We start from the raw sequence: 14799 nt of genomic DNA, 5'->3' as shown, positions 1-14799 counted from the left end.
TCCTGAAAATCATAGAATTCAAAGAAATTGTACTTTCTTTCTCCCATGACTGTATATCTATATCTAAAAACAGTGCTCTACTTTGGTTTGTAGTTTTGCATCCTATGTTCTTACAACCTTATTTTTGAAATATACATACACACAGTGATTCAGCTGTGTGAGTGAGAATTATGACATTATTTGATGATAGCTCTACTCAGCTTAACAAGTACTCCATCTACTTAAGCTGTATCAACTTCACTGCACTTTCCCCACAAACAAAGTCTTACATTTCAGTTTAATAAATTAAAGCATTGAGAGGTGCTTATTGCATCTGTGCTCAGAATGAGTATAAACGAGTTATATAATAACGCCTATGTTATTGTAAATAATTTATCTTCTTTTGCTATGCTTGGTTTTAATTTAAAGTTACATAAAGTTCATAATCTTGTATAAAAATGTATTTATACAGTATGTGGTACAAATCTTTTATTACAAAGCCTCTGAGCAACTCTCATTTTTACATAAATGCTGGATATTTTACAAACTATATCCCCAACAGGCAATTTCTATGAAAACCCTTTGTTCTGAATGAATCAGATTATGAGCTACATGCTGATTCTCTCTCAAAGGAATGCATGAGATTGTTATCCCAAATCTTTATTCTCTGATGTACTCAAACAGCTGTTCAGTTTCTCATTTGACCAATGACTTTAGAAATCAACAAAATGTTCTGAAAATTTTTTTTTCAGAGGTTAAATCTATTTTCTAACTATTAGAATAAAGATGAAAGTCACAGAAACTGTTGACCTTTAATTATTGTACATACAAAAAAGATCATACTACTGCTTCTGCAGGTAAAAGTGTATATAAAAGAAAGATAAATAGCATTTATAGAGCTATAATTGTTGGTTAAGAAAATAAAATACAATATAAATTGTTTATTTTTATTCTAAATGAGGTGTTTTTAAAGAAACTATTACATCCTGTGAGCTTTGAAATTGCTGTTTAGTGAATGGGTGAAGGCAATGGATCTCATATGTTTTATGAACTGGCCCCTCTTATAATGTGTGCATGTTCAATGAGTGCAGCCTTTTTGGTTTTATTATTTATTTTACTCCCTCCATTACACAGTTACCTCATTGCCTGGCCCTATGCATCCTTGCACTGCAGAGAGCCCAGGGAGGAAGGATTTCCCAAGTAAGTGGGTTAATCTCCTATCAGCAGGCATTAGGTTGTTAGGATAGGTCCTGCCACAAATGGGGTACATCGATGTTGTGGCACGCTTATTCAATGTATTATCATATGCTGTGGCTAAACCTACCTCTCCTTCTCTCTCTCTCGCTCTTTCTGTTTTTATGTGTGTATATATATATATATAACAGAAAGAGCGAGAGAGAGTTTTATAGAAGGAGAGGGGCAACAGGCAACAATCACAATAAAACTGGTCACTATTGCTTTCTTGCTTTTCTACTTTAAAAGACAATATCAAAATCTTCTTGCAGAATAATAAAGTATATTTTATTCCCTGTACAGAATGCCAAACATTGAATGAATAAAATGTTATTCTAAAAAGAGATCATTGCAATGCAATCGCAAAATGCCTCCCTGTATAATGTCTGTTGCAATGACAGCAAAATGATAGATTTTAAATTGGTCCCAAAATGGAAATGTTTACTCATCTGGCAAAATACCTGCAATTATATAAATCAATCCACTCAAAATGTGCTTTCCCGATTTGATCAACTGGAGTGGCAATCAATTCACATTTTCAAATATTGTTATTTATAGAGCTGCAAACAAATATTTCTGCTATTAAGAACTGGAGAGTAAAATTCTACTTTGACGCTGCAAAGTCACGTGATTAAATAATATTTTTCCTTTTCTAAGCTTTAAGGGATTATATAGTTTTAGCAATATAAAATTGTATTGCTAGCACTACCATGCCCTTTCTTCCCCCCATCCCTTGTGCCCTCCCCAGGCAGATAAAGGGTTAAAAAAAAACTTATTTACTCACCCACTTTCAATGTTCTCTGACTTCAACCAACAGGTGAATCCATCGATAGCGCTGAATCCATGAATAGCTGAAAGTAAGAGCCGCAAGAAACAAGTGTTCTGTCAGATTTCCTTACCCATAAGGAAATATCACCGGTGTTCTATTAGGGTTCGGGGACCCTTCCTTGAGCTAGCAGGGAGATCAAAAGATCTCCCTGCGGCTCTTTGATATGGACTCTCTGGTGGTCCAATGGGCTGTTGGGAGACTCCCTGGTGTCCAGTGTGTTGTTAGTGCAGCCGCACTCCCTCGCAGTTTCAGCGCACTGTAAATGTCGGAGCACAGGAGCCAGGTTCCTAGCCTGTGCTCTGATGTCATCACAGAGCCCCAGGACTGCAGGTAGTGCGGCTGCACTAACAACATACTGGACCACCAGGGAGTCCACCAGTAGCCCACTGGACCACAATGGACCCACTGAATCACCATGGAATTAATTATTGTCCCCCTGCCTGCACAGGAGGTAAGCAGGAAGGGGCAAAGACATATATATATATATATATATATATATATATATATACTAAATGCATTTTTAGTCAGTGTGGGGAGACTGTTTAACACAGCCACCCCACATAATGTAATTCTCTCCACTTACTACCATTGCACAGTCACTCACCACCCTTCTCCTACCCACACACCCTATAGCATTCCCCTAACTCTGTCACACTAACCCCTCTAACCCTGTCGCACTAAGCCCCTAACACTGTAACACTAACCCTCCCAAGCCCTGTCACACTAACCCCCATAACCCTGGCACACTAAATTAATGATAAAATAAAAAAAATAAAAAACCTTTTTCCAACAGAATGCATCCTCTACCCTACCCCACATATATACACACACACACATTCAGCATCAACTACACACATGCACTCCATCCACTACACACTCACCACATCCACTTTACACACACTGCATCCTCTACACCAGAGATGCCCAAAAGTTAGATCCCCAGATGTTTTAAAACTACTGCTTTCTTGATGCTTTGTCATTCTAAAGGCATGCAAAGCATCATGGGAGTTTTAGTTTTACAACATCAAGGGATCTACCTTGTGGACACTCCTGCTCTACACAAACACATCCACTACACAAGCACACTTTATTTTCTGCACACACGCTGCATCCACTCTACACACACACACATTGCATCTTTGTGATCAAATTCGGGAGCAGGCACTGTGGGCAAACTTGGGGGTAGATCAAAGGGGCTAAGACCTTGAGCTGTGTTAGGGGCACCAACATTTCTGATGGTAGCCCTGGCCATGTGATTTACTCACGGCACATAGGTAGATGTGCTGTGTTCTATGAGTTAGGCAATGTAGCCCTGCCGGCCAGGGAGATGCTTTATGTTTTTTTCTGTTACGAGTGTAGGTCAATGACCACAGACTCACTAGTGTTTTTATGATGCATTACCATGGGAACATTCCCATGTGCATGCAACAGATCCAGGTGAACACGTGGTTACATGTACAGGCATGGGATGCAGTTCAAAGTCATGGCAAAACCGGGCATTGTGTAATTGTGAAAGGGGGTAAGTACGTCGGTGTTTAATTATGGAGGTTAATATTGTCTGTTTGTCAGTATTTTAGCTCTGTCCTGCTCAAAGTATTAACTGTAAAATCGAAAGATTGATATTTTATTTTTGAGCTATTAAAGGTTACATTTTATATATTTTGAACAAGTCCTGGGAGTGCTATCTGTACACTAGCTTATATTTAGCTTATATTTATGTGTGTGTATTACGTACCTAGTGGGGATTGGTGTTCCATACAATATTACTGTAACGGAGCGCCTTGAACCCCGACTGGGTACCTTCCGTTGACGGATGCTACTAGTGCTTCCCAAGGGCTCCAAGCACTCCATCGGACACCATAACCACCGCAGACCCCATGAACCGCCGCAGTTTGGTTGGGGTCTCGCCATCTCCACCCACTCTGGACACAAGACCAGGGTCCAGCTTCCAGTAGGTAGACCTCTCTTAAATCCAGAGAGCAGTAACAGGAACAAGCTCTTACCAGAGCTTAGTGATTATACCCTGGGGAGTATAGTAATTATAGCAATCCCCAGAGTGTAGTTCTCCAATCCCCCACACATGAGCTGAAACTTCATTAAGGTACAAGATGATCTGTTTAATGGTAGCCACAGCTTGGCCTTTTATGCAGGCCTCCAGCAAGGGATACTCCCACAGGGACCTTGTGGAGGACTGGAATACTATTACAGTAGCCAATCAAAATATAATACAATGTGAAACCGTAAACTTCCTTCCCTCTATCCTGGAGATAATTGGCTAAACTTAAAACTTAATTATCTCCAGGTACAGAAAATATCTCTGAGTTACAACTGCAACAAAACACATTAAAATAATTAAAACTTATATTCCACAGAACTGAACCCCTACATATCCCCAGATAGCTTGGATCTGAGCACTTAATATATCCGAACAGCGCTCAGATCCCACAAACATAGTTGAATCACCATGGGGTTCAAGTGTTTTCACCGACCGTTCGGCAGAAATCTGTCCATAATTAGGTCCATGGCTTTTAGCTATCAGGGTTGGTCTATTTTCAATGTCTAAGTTCTGTTCGAATGAACGAATGGCCCCCGTTCGTGCAAATAGCCCATGTTAAAGTGACGTTCGACTCCCATAGAAGCGTTGAAGTTCCGGAGAAGGTAAAGTTCAGCGGTGTTCATGCCATTGCGTGTCCGATTTGAGTTCCATGAACTCAAACACCGCTTAACGCGTTCGACTAAACAAGATGGCCTCCGCCACGTATTCGACTATACGAACGCCGACCACCCAGTCGTTCACCAATTTGGCTGCGGTTAACCACAGCTCCTGGGAGGTAAATGAGCTGCACACTCCACTTGTGTGTGGTCCGGCTGTTTGGTGGTTCAAAGTTCCACTTCAACCACTTCGAAAAGGGGCATTGTTCCAAGTCCCAATATGCCCAAATCGTGTTCTTAAAGGGCAATATAACCCAGGGGCCATAGTCACAGGGCAAGAGGCTGGCAAGCAGGCCTCTCCAAATTTCAGTGACGAAGGTGCTTTCATCACAATTACTATATGCGCCATTTGTATACTCCATTGTATCTTCTAGGATGGATCCGAATGATATACGTGTGTAAAACAATAAAACAGAACCAATAGTGCAATATTGTATATCACTGGTTAAGTTAATAAAACAAAATGCAATTACAAGATAAAAAATATACAATATAAACAGACACATTTACAATCATGTTCTGGTACACTGTAAAGAGAAAGAATGGGTTGAAGATAAAATAACAGCAACAGTCTGAACTAGTTTCATCCTTCTAATGGAGCAAATGCTTCCACATTTAGTAGCCAATATTCACATTCCTGGAAATATTTATTGGAATTTTTAAACAACTCTTGCTCAGCTTGTTAGGGTCATTGTATTAGCTTCTAATTACTTTTAAAGCAATTTGTGTGGCCCTTATTATAGTGTCACTTTTAATGAAGGGGACTATTAGGATCATCAATGCACTTGTCTTCAATCTCTGATGTAGTAAAAAATCCGGTATGTTTTAGGATTTGTTTCTACCTTAACCTTAAAATTATGGTGTAAGTCCAATTTTAATATATATATATATATATATATATATATATATATATATATATATATATATATATATATATATATATATATAGTATTATTATTATTATTATTATTATCAATAACATTTTCAGACTTGCAGTATTACCATATGAAAAATAATTAGGGAAATTTGGACTGTGAATTATGAATTCATAATTGTCATGTAATATTGGTCCAAACTCAAGATAAATTAACACTTGGTTACAGATGCCAGAATGTAACGTAGACCTAAGATAGATGCACTATCCTAACAGGAACACTATGCTGACTGAATATGCATGATCATTTTTTTCCTTCATATGTAGGTGACAAATAGGTTGTTTGAAATAAAATTTAATTAATTGTAATTGGTTTATTGACGTATTTAATGAATGATCCTCACGCTATTTGTGACTGATATAGATACATCATATAAACTGCCATTTTTATTTATTCAGCATTATAAGAGAAACATAGTAATAAAATGTTTTTCTTTAAGGTCAAATTCTTCATATTTCTTCAGTTTGCCATTTTGATCAAGGAAGCTGCTGTGTTCAGCACCACTGGAAGATAACACATTAAAAATCAGACTCCTGTGAATTTATGAGAAGTACATTACAAAGACAAACATTTCAGCCATGCAATTCCATTCGGCCTTTTTGACTGTGTGTCCATAGCAAGTCAACGGCTAAATTGAAAAATCAATTCCAATTTAAATTATTGGAATAAAGAACACCAGGAGTCAAAGATAAAAAGGCTGTGTTCTCAGAGATCCTTTTTAATTGGAAAGTCATTTCTTCAGGGTATTCTAATGGTTCTGAGGAAAGATTGCAAAATAAAGTTGATGGGCTGGGGGAAGGTTAATAGCTAATGTGCTCTTCTTCATGCACAGCAGTCTCCTGTGTTTGTGACAATATTTCCGCATGTGATTGCAAGCCTTTTGGGCATTTTGTTGTCTTAGCAATACTGAATACATATTCTTACATGTAATTATATTAGTCTCTTTCTCTCTGACTATATATATAAATATATATATATATATATATATATATATATATATATATATAACAAATACTAAAATTAATACTGTAATAAGGCGGTTACTAGCCACAAAAAAAATTTCATTAGCCATAATTAAATCCCAAGAAATTAAAATTAGTGAGTCAAGCCAATCACATCACAAATATAATAATCTATTTTGTTAGAATTTAATCCCAAACAAAATAATTATGAAGCTCACTGATCCATAATTGTTTTAATAAAGTCCTACTGTTATATATGAGCTCTAGGATTCAGTGGTCTTATGATTAATAAACATATTCAAATATAACCTGTTGTTCCCACTAGTATAACCGTGTTGTTGTCATTATTGTTAACTTGTCATTTGTTGCTTTGATCATTTTATTAGAAATATTATTCATGCACGTTATAAAAATGACTGATGCACATTGTAGTGTTTTAGAGCAAACTCCAACTATAAGTACACACTGCATTTATTAATTGAAAAAATGTACACTTTGCAATAACATGCATGTTTATTGATCATTTCAAGTGACAGACTTGAAATATGCCATCAGCAATGTGCAGGTTGACTTATAGCATATGTCTAAGTGTAGAAAGAGGTTGTACTAATTGTATAGTGCTTGCTTACCTCTCTTTGATATATAATGCGGACTTTAATAATAACATTAATTAATTATATAAAAATAATCTTTCCCAAATAACTTTCCCATTAACATGACTATTTGCTAGGTCTCAACATGTAATTTCTGACTCCACAAACAGAATTCCCAATAATATTCCCAATAATATATATATATATATATATATATATATATATATATATATCAGAAAATCCTTGCACTCTTGCTATATTCAATATTGACGGTTGCCAACGCCTGCAGGCTGATGCAAATATAGTATCCTCAAGTAAGGCTGCACTCCACGGTCTTCTTAAAAAATCTAAGTACTTTATTAAATATGCATTAAAATGATCAATGTTTAAGCCCCATGTTGGGCTTTCCTTAGGATCAAAAATTATACAGACACAACCATAGGGGGAATTGTGGTTGTGTCTGTATATTTTTTGATCCTGAGGAAAACCCAATGTGGGGCTGAAATGTTTTTTAAGAAGACCGTGGAGTGCAGCCTTACTTGTGGATACTACATATATATATATATATATATATATATATATATATATATATTTTTTTTTTTTTTTTTTTTAAAGCCTGATTCTTAAACTATATATATATATATATATATATATATATATATATATATATATATATATATATATATATATATATATATATAATTTTAAGAAGCAGGCTTTGAAAATGGCAACAATAATGGGTATATTGACATATTCTATAATAGTAATACTAACATTAATAATAATAATTACTACAATAAATAAATAGTCATTGATTATGCAATAAATAAATATATTTATATAGTATTAATTTGTCCTTTTTTTTACTAAAGATATCATTACTAATATGAATAAACTAAAGAAAAAATGTGCAATCCTATAGACCAACATCACTCAATTATTTGCAATTGAGTCTCAAACAAAAAAAAGAAGAAGAAGAAGATTGTGTATGTCCATTATTGTTAATATAGATACTACCACGTTAGGAAGCTTAGATGGTCAAAAATCCCAAATGTTTTCATCTAATGACATAACTAGATGTTCATATAATAGTAGTGTTATAGTGCTATATAGCTATAGACTGTAAGCTCCTTCCTGCAAGTTTTTGTAATAGTCTAATTTGTTAAATCTCTCCGTTTGATAATATTGTAAAGCTCTATGGAATATGCTGGTGCTATATAAATACCAGTAATAATAATAATATAATGAACTTTGGCCAAGATACAATGAGATCTTTTAACGTTTGGGCTTTTTAACCCCTTAAGGACCAAACTTCTGGAATAAAAGGGAATCATGACATGTCAGACATGTCATGTGTCCTTAAGGGGTTAAGTAATTTGAAGTTTACCCAAAACACAATTAAAAGTTGTTAAATAAATAGAGACTTTTTTTTACTGCTTTCCTCTTTTTCCAGCTATTGTTTACTCTTTCTCAGTTGATTTATGAATTTAAATGGCAGGAAAATGCATAATATATTACATAATATTGTGTGTATTTTTCGGTATGCTGATTGGTCCATTTTTAGATCCTTTTGGTTTGTCTGATTCATTTCCCAAATCAGTTTTCATAACTGAAATTCTGCCAAGCCAGACCAAAATGTGTTTCTGGCGTCCCAAAAAATGTTCTTGCTTGGCACAAGTCGAATATACTATTCAAGCGAGCTGGTTACTCTAATAGATTGTTGTGAGATGAAAAAAAAATTGAGCAGACACTAATGAGAACAATGTCATAACCTAAAATTTGTATTCAAATGCTTTCATGTAGGAGAATGTTACTTTTGTATTCAATAATGTTGTTCACAACACACAAACACCACTCCCATAAATATAAAATCTACTTAATAGTGAGGGACGAAGTTAAATAAAGAATATGCATCTTAATAAATCATGCACTCTTGTGTTATTTAAATGTGTTTTTTCAAGGTTGATTGAAACTTTAACCTCAGTCTCAATAAAGACGAAAAGCTTCAAATTTGCCAGACCTTGAATTTTTACAAGAGTATGTTGAATTATGCAGTGATCAGTCAATTATTCATTTCTCTACGATTGAGATGGCTGCACTTTAAAAAGCATGCAAAATGGGGCTACAGAATATGATGCTGTGTCAACACATTTCACTCTAGATTGCTTACAAGCCATTTTTTTGTTTTAACATTGATTCTACTTCCCTTGATTCTTTCTTCTAATAAGGTACTTGTTTCAAATCAATTTCAGTTTACATGCTTAAGTTTCTATTTTAAGGCTCCCTCTATTTCTGAGATAGCTGTTCATTCTAACAGTAAAGTAGAAATGCAGTTTATTTTAAAAACGATTGCTGCATTGCTGCACCTGTGATCAACAGTATTCAAAACATAAACAAAATAGCAATAGGTTTCTTTTTCAGACAAATTAACAAAATGATCATTTATTAACCCCTTAAGACCGCAGCCAAATGTACAAGTTGTGATCCAAAAAAACGTAAACAAAACCTGGCATTTGCGCTATATGTCTGTCCAACCATAATTCACCTCTTTCATATTAAATGCACCCCCCATTATTATATATCATTTTATTCAGGGGAAACGGGGCTTTCGTTTAACATCAAATATTTAGGTATGGAACATAATTTAATATGAAAAAAATATTTAAAAATGGGAGAAAATAAGAATTTTTTAAATTTTTTTAGTTCTACGTGACATTCTAACTGTGAATGTCATAATACTGTTTGCTTTTACTGCAATACAATACACACATTTGTATTCAGCGATGTCTCACGTGTAAAACAGTACCCCCTATGTTCAGGTTTTATGGTGTTTTGGGAAGTTACAGGGTCAAATATAGCGTGTTACATATTTCAGTTTTTTTACATTGAAATTCGCCAGATTGGTTACGTTGCCTTTGAGACCATATGGTAGCCCAGAAATAAGAATTACCCCCATGATGGCATACCATTTGCAAAAGTAGACAACCTAAGGTATTGCAAATTGAGTATGTCCAGTCTTTTTTAGTAGCCACTTGGTCACAAACACTGGCCAAAGTTAGTGTTAATATTTGAAAATGCCAAAAACTAATTTGAACGCAAATTTTGGCCAGTGTTTGTGACTAAGTGGCTACTAAAAAAACTGAACATACCCTATTTGCAATACCCTGGGTTGTCTACTATTGCAAATGGTATGCCATCATGGGGATAATTTTCATTCCTGGGCTACCATACGGTCTCAAAGGCAACCTGGCGAATTTTAATGTGAAAAAACTGAAACGCAAACCTTATATTTGACTCTGTAACTTTTGAAATAACCATAAAACCTGTACATGAGGGGTACTGTTATACTCAGGAGACTTCGCTGAACACAAATATTAGTGTTTCAAAACAGTAAAACGTATCACAACAATTATATCGTCAGTGTAAGTGCCATTTGTGTGTGAAAAATGCAAAAAATTTCACTGTCACTGACGATATCGTCGTTGTAATATATTTAACTGTTTTGAAACACTAATATTTGTGTTCAGCGAAGTCTTCCGAGTAAAACAGTACCCCCCATGTACTGGTTTCATGGTGTCTTGGAAAGTTACAGAGTTAAATATAGTGCTAGACAATGTAATTCCCTGAACTTTTGGCCTGGGTTGGCAGGCAGGTCCTGCAAATTGTAATTAATAAAATGACCTAATTATGTAAAATTATTACATAAATATATGCGTAGAATTATTATATATATATGTGTGTATATATATATGTGTGTATATATATGTATATAATTTTTTTTAATTATTTTTATTTATATATAGGTATATACATAGTGATATATACGTATATACTTATGTATATAGATATATATATTATTTCGTTCTACATGTATTTTGATATCAATATATATATATATTAATTTTAAAATACAGTTAGAACGAAATTACGCATGTTTATATATTTTTTATCTATTTTTTTTATTATTTTTTTATTATTTTTTTATTTATTTTTTTAACGTATTTATATATTTATTTATTTTTTATTATATATAAATATATATATAATGAAAATTATATATATATTTAATCAATATCATTGTACGTGTATTTTGATATTAATATATATATATAATTATGTATATATTAATATTAAAATACACGTAGACAGTGTATGCATATTTATGTGTATGTGTGTATATGTGTGTATATATATACTTAGATCATATATATAATAAATATATATATGATCTAAGTATATATAATTTATTTTTACACTGTTTTAACATTTTTAATTTTTTTTTCAGACAGCAGGGGGAGTACCTGTCATTACAGGCACTCCCCCTGCTGGCAATGCCTTGGACGGCTATGCCGTCCATGTGATCGCGGGGTCCTCGCAAGGACCTCGCGATCACATGGCCCTGGGCGGCTGAAGAGGACGCAGGGGGACTCCCTGGGCTCCCAGGTAAGTCCCCCATACCGCGATCGCCGGCGTGGGATCGCCGGCGACCGGGTAAGTACATAAGATCGCAGGACGTACTATGACGTCCTGCGGCTTTTAGAGCCACCAAAATAAGGACGTCATAGTACGTCCTGCGGTCTTAAGGGGTTAATCTAATGTGGTGTCGTAGTTCTACAGTTAGGAACCTTAAAACTCATTTGTGTTGTTTTCTTAAATCTAAAGGGGAAATGTCACTTTTCTGGAAATCACAGCATTGAATAAAACATTTAAAATTACCTATAAGTTTATAGTTACATTATATTTACATATACTACATTTACATTAATATTCGTTCAATCCTGGCACAGCCCACGCATACAATGCATTGAAAGAGTAAAAACATTGTTTAAGTGCCCAAAACATCCACATAATGTGTTTAATGGGAGATATGGGCATTGATCGTATAAATGATTGACAGAGTCAACCTCCACCTCAGCCTTTCGATGCCTTGCCAAATTAAACTATCTTTGGCTTGGAGATTCATTTTTTTTTCTTAATTGCAGTCACTAAATGTTGATATTGTTTGCAGCTCAAGTGAGAAGTGAGCAAATAGAGGGGAGAAGTGAAAAATAAAAGCTATATTTATATATTTAAGAAATATATAATATATAAATAAATATGGACTTTCTTTACTGCTTCTCTTGTTTTTCCAGCTATTGATGACTTTTTCTCACTTTATTTGTGAATTTAAATAGTAGGAAAATGCATGTTATATTATCTTATTTTACATGTGATGGAGGTACTCCGTTTCAGGATAAAACAACGTAAATGTCTACATTTCATTTTATTTTTTTCAAACCTCATGTACACACAGTTGTTGTATGACTCCTATATAAGTACACACATTATCAAAAATTATGGAAAGTGACATTTTCTCTTTTAAGCACTTTCACTTTATTTCCTATACTGTTTTGGAAATATTTTTGGCAGCCGGACACATTATTTCACTCCGACCTGTAATTTGTCAGAATATATCACCATTTTATAAGAGATTATCCCAGCATCACTGTTACTGTTTGTTCCATACTTCTGATTCTTTATAAAATCCAGTGCTCACAGTTTCAAATCCCAAAGTGATTGACTCAGCTTTTCAAGATTTCCAACTTAATTAAATCAGTGTCAAATGCCAAAGGATGGAAACATTTAAAACATAGATTTCATAAGCTACTTTCTATATCATTCATTCATCATTCTTTATTTAAGTAATCAGTTATTTATTGATTTTTTTTTAGTAAATCTAACAATATTCTTTGACAAAATTAGCGTAATAAAAATATACAGAACATGCCAAATAAAATAAAAAATTGATTAGATGGACAATCTAAGCAACATAACAACATAACAACAAAAGCACAATGCAGCTGTTAAACAGCCAATAGTCTATGTGACCTGTCCCTGTATATATTTGACAAAATATTTGGGGCAAATTGACAGATTTGAGAGTATCTAACCCTCTCTTCTGTTGAATATAATTAATAATATAAGTTTTAACTACTTCTTTAGTAATGTAAATATTGTAAAACCATTATTGCAGGGGTAGGCTAAACGGGCCTGAAAAAGAAGGCTAAAATGTAGTTGTTGGTTTTAGTAAAGTTGGCTTGCTTTAGTACACACACATTTACTGTTTTATGCATCTCATTCATAGTTATTGTCCAGTATATGAGTTCTCTAAGATCGATGTGTGATCCATTGATAGCCTATATAGTGATGTATTATTATGTTATTATTATGTTATTATTTATATAGCACCATCAAATTCCACAGCGCTTTACAGTGGGTGGACGAACAAACATGTAGTTGTAACCAGACAAGTTGGACACACAGGAACAAAGGGGTTGAGGGCTCTGGTCAATGAGTTTACATGCTAGAGGGAGTGGGGTTAAGTGACACAAAAGGTAAGGATAGTATTAGACTAATTACAGTTGCAAGAGAGGAATCAGTCAGGAGCTATTAACAGTTTAATTGATACGCTTTTATGAAGAAGTGGGTTTTTAATGATTTTTTTAAGGAGTGGAAACTGGGTGAGCATCTAACGGAGGAGGGAAGTGAGTTCCACAGGAACGGTGCAGCCCTCGAGAAGTCTTGAAGGCGAGCATCAGAGGTGTAAGTGCGGACAGAAGATAGACATAAGTTTTCAGCAGAGCATAAGGGCCTAGACGATATATACTTGTGTATTGGGAGGATAGATAGGTGGGAGCAGCATTATGTAGAGATTTGAAAGCAAGAACCAGAATTTTAAATCGAGCCCTATATCTTACACAAAGCCAATGTAGGGACTGACAGAAGAGTGAGGCGTGGGCGGTGGGGGCGGAAAGGAAGATGAGCCTTGCCTCCGCATTCATTATGGACTGTAACGGCGCAAGTTGGGAGAACGTAAGACCACTGAGAAGTGGATTACAGTAGTCAAGGCAAGAAAGGACCAGCACCTTAGTCGCATCGGGCATTAAGTAGGGTCGGATGCACGCAATGTTTTTGAGATGGAAGAGGCAGGATTTGTTGATAGACTGAACATGAGGCGTGAATGAGAAGTCGGAGTCAAAGAAAACATGTAGGCAGCCAGCCTGCGCGGTGGAGCTGATGTTAGCACTGTTGACTTGGAGGGAGACAGACACAGGAGTAGCAACACTTGAGGGAGGAAAGAGCAGAATTTCAGTTTTGGTCAAGTTGAGTTTTAGGAAATGGGCAGCAATCCAGTTAGAAATAGCAGAGAGGCAGTCAAGACACTAGTCAAGAGGGAAGGGGAGAAATCAGGAGAGGATAGATAGATTTGCTTGTCATCCGCATAGAAATGATATTGGAAGCCAAAGGAGCTAATGAGTTTACCAAGGAAGGCAGTATAGATGGAGAACAGTAGGGGACCAAGGACTGAATCTTGGGGGACACCAACAGAAAGGAGTTGGAGAGAAGAAGCAGAGCCAGAGAAAGAAACACTGAAAGAGCACTGGGAAAGGTAGGAGGAGCACCAGGAGAGAGCAATATCTTGTAGACTAATATTGCTGAGGATGAGAAGAAGCTGTTAGAGTAGATAGAGTAGTGACCACAAGATTTTGCAGCGAGTAGATCATTGGATACTTTGG

This window comes from Pelobates fuscus, chromosome 1 (assembly GCF_036172605.1).
Source record: "Pelobates fuscus isolate aPelFus1 chromosome 1, aPelFus1.pri, whole genome shotgun sequence".
NCBI classification, from domain to species: Eukaryota; Metazoa; Chordata; class Amphibia; order Anura; family Pelobatidae; genus Pelobates; species Pelobates fuscus.
The sequence above is the reverse complement of the archived record's forward strand: the minus strand, read 5'-3'. Positions refer to the sequence as shown.